Genomic DNA, 7,796 nt, shown 5'->3' with positions numbered 1-7,796 from the left:
CCCAGCCTTTAACTGATAGACTGTTGAAGCACCATTCAATTCAATTTCACCGTTGGACATAGGTGATCACTCCATTCTATTGGAGTGCCTGAAAAATTGGGTCGACCTTTTTGGTGCTGCACTTGACTGGTTTAAATCCAACTTAAAAGGTGTAGGCTTTTTCTTGTCAGTAGGTAACTTTACATCAGACCACAAACATTGCATGTGGAGTACCCCAAGGGTCCATCACCCCAGTTCTCTTCTATTCAATATCTACACGCTCCCTCTTGCTCAGATCATATATACAACATAAGTTACCATAACTATGTAGACGACACACAGCTCCACATCACCATGTCACCAGGTGACTATGAACCCATTTAAGCAATGTGTAAATGCTTAGAAGAAATCAATGCACGGATATGCAAAAAAAGACAAAGCTAAAGTAATATTTTTTTTGGACCAATGGAAGAGTGATGCCCAGAGACAGACTGGCGACCTGTCCAGGGTGTACCCCGTCTCTCGCCCAGTGAACGCTGGAGATAGGCACCAGCAACCCCCGCGACCCCATGAGGGATTAAGCGGGTCAGAAAATGGATGGATGGAAGAGTGATCAAGAGTTAGTACACAGCTTCAGCTGCTTCAGCTAGTAACCACTGATCAGGGCCAAAAAACTGGGTGTAGTGATGGACTCAGACCTGAACCTTCAATGGGATCTAAATACAATTACAAAGTTGGCTTTCTATCACCTGAAGAACATTTCCAGGATTATAGGTCTAACGTCTCAGCAGGATCTGGAAAAAAACAAATCCATGTGTTTATCTTTAGTTGAATTGATTACTGCAACAGGTCTACCAAAACAATCAATCAGACAGCTGCAGTTGATCCAGAACACTGCTGCTTGTGTCCTCACTAGGTACATATCAACATTATTGGACATTTTTAAAAAATTGTATGCCAAAAATGTGTATTTGTATGGTTGCGTACAACGTTTTTCTGAAAGATTATCAAGTCCTGCTGGCATAGTGCTTGTTATTTTTGTCTCTTAAGCTTTGTTTTTGTACAACTGGTTAGTAAATCTAACCTTTTCTGTGCATATTTACCATAAAAACATCATGTGTCTGGGGTTACGTCACTGCACATACATACAATTGGTCAACAAGCTGCTAATAACAGCTAGCGTGTTAGCTATTTAGACCGAGAGGAATTCTCCTGGACGGGAACTTAAATTACTGTTTTAGGTTGCTCTCAAACATTGAGGCATTTATTATAAACAAACAACATTAGCCTGGCAGGGGTGGTGTTACAATAGCCCCTACCTCATCACCCCCATGACCATGAAAGACCAAGTTAAAATTGGAATTGGATGTATTGACATGACATGACATACGTGGTTTCCCCCCTGACTTTTTATAGATTTATTAATTATTAATGTATGAATTTGAGTAGTTTCTTTATTATACTGAACATCAACATGAAATCTCCACTGTTTCTTCCTGTCAGTCTTTTGATGTGTCTTGGTTGTGCTAAAGCAACTCTTTAACCTTATTCTGTTAAATACTTAGATAATTGTGGAGAAATATTTCTGAGACATTTATGGTTTGTCTCAGTTTGTCTGGTGTATGAAATGGTAAACTGTTTGAAAACCATTTCTAATACAGAGTGTTATAAACAACATTAAAAATGCATATGTCTCTGTGTCGTTTGATATTAAGTGCACAATAACAAATTGTGCATTGTTAAATATCTATTGTTTTTTCCCCATGTAGTCAGGAGGACAAAGTTTCCCTACAATCAACCCCCACAAAACTGCTTCATGGTCAGCCAAAACCATAGGTATTGAGCTAAGCTCAACTCTAACTTTTATTATTTATCAGATCAAGGAACTCATATCTGAAGATATCCCTCAGCTCTGAATTGCTTTATCAAAGAAGCAGCTCTCAGTCAGAGCAGCTGGTAGTCATCTGGAGAGACCAAGTTAGTCCGAGAGAGGATGTGAGCTTGCCTGAAGGCACAATTTCAGACTTATCTACTGATTCTGCTGGGATGCCATTGGGCTTAGTTTGCAGGCAGTGAATCTCCGTGGACACACTTGGCCATCACATATGGTGCATGTACTATGACAGCAGGCTTGTGATGCCTTTGCCTTTTTGAATTGCCTTCCAGAATTTAAAGCCAATGTGTCCTGCAAGCATGAATAGTTGCTGTAAATTTGCTCCACCACACTGGGAATTAAAGTGACCAGTCAGTGAAATATGCAGTGGTGAATCATTTCATGTCACTCCCATGTGTTTTATACTTGCAAGTAGCTAATGACTTTTATTAAGTTACACTGTAGGATTACTGGGCATACTTTTGAGAAAATAGTGGCAACAAATGCAAACAATATCTTTACAGTCACTTTCAGTTTGATATCAGAAACAAATAAGGTGCTTCATGAAACATTTAGATTTTAAAGAAGAAACCAGCTCCTGATTGCGACCCTTCAATAAATTACAGACCTATATGTAATGTTTCTTTCTCATTCAAAATTTGAAAAAACAAATGTTGCTAATTACTTTTAACTGTTTGAAGAGTCTAATTCAGGTTCAGAACACATCATAGGACTAGAACAGCACTGGTGAAAACTAATGATATTGCCGTTGAATCAAGTAATGAACTTATGTCTGTTCTTGTTCTGCCAGATTTCGGAGCTGCATTTGATACAGGCGATCATTTGATACAGTCTGTGACAAGAGCCCTCCCAGTGGCCTGGTCCCCAGTCATAAGCCCCACATCATACCACCATTCAAACTCTTAATAAATAACTCTTTTCACTTACTGCCTTGCTCCATGTTATCTGCTTAAGGAACATGAACGTGACAATACAAACATTTGAATAAGGTGAGCAGGAATAGAGACATGTCTAAACATGCTGGACAGGGATTCTGGCAGGGGACCAGTACTGGGAACCACTGGTTTAGATTATACTTGGTAGAAAGATTATGTATGTATGTATGTATGTATGTATGTATGTATGTATGTATGTATGTATGTATGTATGTATGTATGTATGTATGTATGTATGTATATATATTCCAACCCCAGTGTTTTGATTTCTCCTTTTCCTTCTGTGTGTTATGTTTATAAGTGGTGTGAGGTGGACCCATCAGTGTGCTCTTCATGCTGACAATAAGCACCTATTATCCATCAGACATCGCCACGCTCCAGTTTAAAAGACTGGTGCCTTTAGCCTCACCTTAACAGTTTGTCAGATCCATCTGTTTATCAGTGATACACTGGTTGCTAGATTCAAGCAACCACTCCACCAGAAGTAGTGACATTTTCATTTAAATGTTTCTAAACATTCAGTTGCCTGACTGCTGTCGTCCCTGAACTTACACTTGGGTCCAACTTCTCACCCTTTAAAACAGTAACAGAACCCCAATAAACAAACTTCTTGGTCACTTTTTTTTAAAAGAGGCCACCCACCAGAACTGAGACAAGAGATGGTGTTGAAGATGAAGGCAATGGGGTACCGCGCGCAAGCTATTTTTAGAAACACAACGTCACGATGACGTCACATCACGTGGTACGCAGTAGGGCAAACTCCGGAAACCCGCCGCTGTTTTGCTGTAAAAGAGACGTGCGTTACCCTTGGTTTTACTCGGTAAACAACTGCTTTTTCCAAATCTAAGACCATGGTTTTTAAACATTGTTGCTATGTAATGGGCAACAGCGACTCGAGTTACGCTGATCGGCCGCATATGAAGGATGTTTTCTTCAAGACCGCCAAGGAGAAATGTGTGCGCTGGTACACCGGGGCGGTCGGCCTACACAACAGTTCAACCCGGAAAAAGTTACCAAATTCAAGTACATATGTAGCAAGCATTTTGTCGGAGGAAAGGGCACAACCGAAGAACATCCTGACCCAATTCCAGCGACATCAAGTCAAGGTAAGAATATTTTGGTGGCCGACATGTTAATAAAGTAGCGCCTGCTACCATGACAGCATATAGGCTATCATGGTAGCAGGCGCTAACATGATAGCCTGCTACCAGGATAGCTTACTCAAAAACATTTCAAATGAGACAAACATTAAACATATACCCATTCCTGGACGGTGATTGCAAACAACAAAAAAAAAAAAAAAAAAAACGGCCGACGCTGCCATGATCGCCGCGCAGGAAAAAAAAACAAAGCTTACCGTTAATCAACTCGGCCAGTTTTCCAGTCTTTTTAAGCCCTCGAACCTCAAGCCATCGTTTGAGCTGAAGGTTGGTGTGTTCTTCGACAGTGCGACCAGTAAACCGTGTGCCTGGGACATCGTTTTGGGAAAGTTTAACGGCTGCAAAGTCGGTCATATCGCTGGTTCTGTTGCGCTTGTAATAGCTGGGTTATCCGTGCGTTCTCTCCTGTGTGCCCTACCTAAGCGGCAAAAGGGGCGTTGCTCTTGAGACGGTGACGTCACGTGCTCGGTACCCCATTGAACCAGAGATGATGATGATGATGATGATGATGGGGATGACTAAGGCAGGAGTGCAGAGGAAGATAATGATGACTCAGACTGTGCTCTGGGGATTAGAAGCAACTGTGACCTGGCTCTGGAGCACTCTGGAGGCATGGAGCAGGCTTTGACACCCTCTCATAGCTCTAGACAAGCTGTGTAGGTAGCTGCTGTGGAAAATTTTGCTGTGGTTGCAGGCATGGGAAACCCTGCTGTTGTTGCAGCCATGGGAAAATCTACAGTGTCAGGTGACATGCAGGAACCCACTGGAGGATAGGCTGGGTAGGTAGTGGAGGGCACAGCCAAGGAAGACCTTGCTGCTTCCATTGTGAGTGTGGGAAGCATTGTCAAAATGGAAGCAGAAGTTCCTCATTGACAATGGGATCTGCAATGCAGAGAAGCAGGTGCGGGCAACGCATGGCATGAGGCTTAGTGCTGAACAAGCATCGACAGTTGAGACTCCAAAGCTGAAATCTCACCCAAGGCTTTCTGGTGATCAGCCTTGATAACCTTAACCGTCAGATTGTGTCATGGAAAAAAATCACCTCACCTTACTTCAACAACCAATCCTTCAGCTGGTCAGGCACTTATAAATGCTGCATTAATGAACTGGGGGTAGTGAGGAGTTGCAAATCAATATTCACTGCATGAAAAGTGAGATTTTCGTCCCCGTAAACTACCGCAGATCTCCCTAATTTTCGGCAGTTAACGACAATTTGCAACCCGTGCTTGTCGCCGTTTTCAGTGCCACAAATTGTCGGAACCGGACTCTGACGTATGTGGAGAGCGATCAGCTGCACAAATGGCCCTAATTAGCATATGAATGCAGCGAACCCGCGCGGCTGGCCAGGTCTGGCTTGAATAACCTACTCAGTATTGGCTGAAACCACTATTTTTAAATAAGTAAAATCGATCCTGATTGGCAGCAAAACCACACGTGGCCAGGGCAGGCCAGAATGTTCTTACTCAGTATTGGCTGAAACCATTATTTTCAAACTAGTAAAATCACTCGTGATTGGTTGGTTGGTTTTTTATTTTTATATATATATATATATATATATATATATATATATATATATATATATATATATATATATATATATATATATATATATATATATATATATATAATGCTGTATATTCATGTTATCTTATGTAGGCTACTACACTATCATTAGGCTACCTTCAAGGACATGAATGAATTTATACAGCAAGGAAGATGTTTATGCAAAGAAAGAGCTTTATTAAAAACACACACACACACACACACACACACACACACACACAACTATATACAACGCGAGGATCTTCCCACACATGCGTATCCAAAAAACGACAACTCCGTGAACTGTCCGTTTGCCTCCTCGGGGTTGTAGGCAACTGCTGGCGGCGTTCTTTCCGAGGCAGGTCCGATGTGCAGACGCCTGCTGTGCATGGCTCTGTACTTCGGCGTCGCCTCTAACCGGGACTGCAGCTTCACACAGAGTTCAGAGAGATCCGGCCTACAAAATGACGGCGGTACAATCCATCCAGAGACCCCGCCAACGACGCCATCTTCCTCGTCAGACATGAGGTCGACGGTGGCGGACATCCAGAGTTCCACTTCCTCATCAGCTAGCACGCTCTGCCTCGATTCCTGCAGCTGTAAAAAACAAAACAATGAATCAGTATTATGCGATGGGATGCACTGCGTATGGACACAACACATCTATCAATGCACCTGAAAAATAGTCACCAAATAAAGTCTTACCCTCTTTCTTCTCGCTCGACTCCGAGCTGAATTCTTGGCAGCTTCCGCCCGCATTGAGTTCTCTGGCTGCGTATATCTGAAGCTCCTGCGTACCGTCTCGTAATACGTCTTACAGGCGGCTGGAAAACAAATAAATGAGAGTGGTATGAATAAAAACCAAACGCAAGTCACAGTAACATTAAAAACAAGGGAGAAACAGTAAAACAAGTCCCTTACACACAATGTCGTCTTTATCAATATAGTGTAAATCGAGGCTTGCAGTTATTGCTCCGAGCAGATAGGAGGTAACTGCCTCATTATGAGGCGTGCTTAGTCTGAGAAAACAAAATGTACAGTTATGATCGGTATCTATCCGTATCTATTTCCTTTTATCGCAGAATGAAAGCATATTCTTTAAATCTTACCCTTGCGCCGGTTCATAGCGCCTGCAATTTGTCTCCGAGTTGTGAAGACGGCGTACTGTAAATCACAAAAAATACACCCTTAGCTTTGGGTTATGGCTAGGCTACTTTTAGCTTAGCTAGCAGTCAAATATATTCTTACCGCAAGCTTTTGTGCATCCGTCTTCTCTTGATGGAGTTAGTCTCTCCAGCACAGTTCTTCGACTGCAGAGCCGCCATCTTGTCCTCTATGGACAGCAACCTGGAGTTTACCGAATTCTGCAGTTGAGTGAACCTCTCATTCATGTCGGCAGTATGTTGAGTAAGCTGACGAGACAGTCCACTGATAGCAATCAGCAGTTTCTTCTCGTCAGTCTGCGGACTGGCTGAAAGTTGTGGATCGCGTCCTAGAGGAGTTGAACGCGAGACGTTGTCCGGCATACCAGTAAAATCCAAACACAGTAAAGTCGTCTTCTTCTTCTTCTTCTTCTTCTTCTTTTTCTTTTTCTTCTTCTTCTTCTTTTTCTTCTTCTTTAGGATTTAACGACAGCTTGCATCCATAGTTGTTGCATTACTGCCATCTATTGGATCCTAATATATATCCTTCAAATCCTTATGATCCCAGAATAAAAAAAAAACGAAAAATCTTTGTACATCCCTTTTCTATACTTAATAATGCAGATAATGAATCACTACAAATTATTATTTATTTATATTTGTATCCTCCACCCATTCTAAAGCTAATAATATAGCACATAATTCTACTGCATATATACTAAAATAATTAGATGTTCTTTTTGAAATATTAATTTTTAATTCAGGAATCACTACAGCTACACTAGTTGCTTCATTTTTTGGATTTTTCGAACCATCAGTATAAATTTGCAAATAATCATTATATTTAATCTGTATTTGATTGTAAAATTCTTGGCAGATATCTATTATATTTCTTGTCTTAATATTTAATAATGATCTATCTATATTAATATATTTCCATATCCATGTAGGTCTCAAAGCCCACAATACTGTTGGACTGAATTCTTTGTTATATACATTAAATGTTTTTACTCTATCATCCCCAATCCATCCAAAACTATTAAATTGACCCTTTCGTCTTTCCCAACAACTTTCTAATACTTTCATAACTGGATGATCTTCATTATGTCCTTTTAAATTTATCCAGTAATTAACCATTATCTGT

At 41.0% G+C, this 7,796-nt stretch overlaps 1 long non-coding RNA gene across 1 annotated transcript; it reads right to left on the bottom strand.

The window, feature by feature from the left end:
- Positions 1 to 6,000: 6,000 nt before the first annotated feature.
- Positions 6,001 to 7,086, bottom strand: LOC118565338. Its single transcript, XR_004932318.1, has 5 exons — positions 6,759 to 7,086; positions 6,620 to 6,674; positions 6,432 to 6,529; positions 6,216 to 6,334; positions 6,001 to 6,107 (listed from the first exon to the last, which is right to left on the bottom strand). It is a non-coding gene; the product is annotated as an uncharacterized LOC118565338 (long non-coding RNA).
- Positions 7,087 to 7,796: the final 710 nt, after the last annotated feature.

Source organism: Fundulus heteroclitus, chromosome 13 (assembly GCF_011125445.2).
Source record: "Fundulus heteroclitus isolate FHET01 chromosome 13, MU-UCD_Fhet_4.1, whole genome shotgun sequence".
NCBI classification, from domain to species: domain Eukaryota; kingdom Metazoa; phylum Chordata; class Actinopteri; order Cyprinodontiformes; family Fundulidae; genus Fundulus; species Fundulus heteroclitus.
Note: the sequence above shows the minus strand (reverse complement) of the source record. Positions and strands in the feature narration are given on the sequence as shown.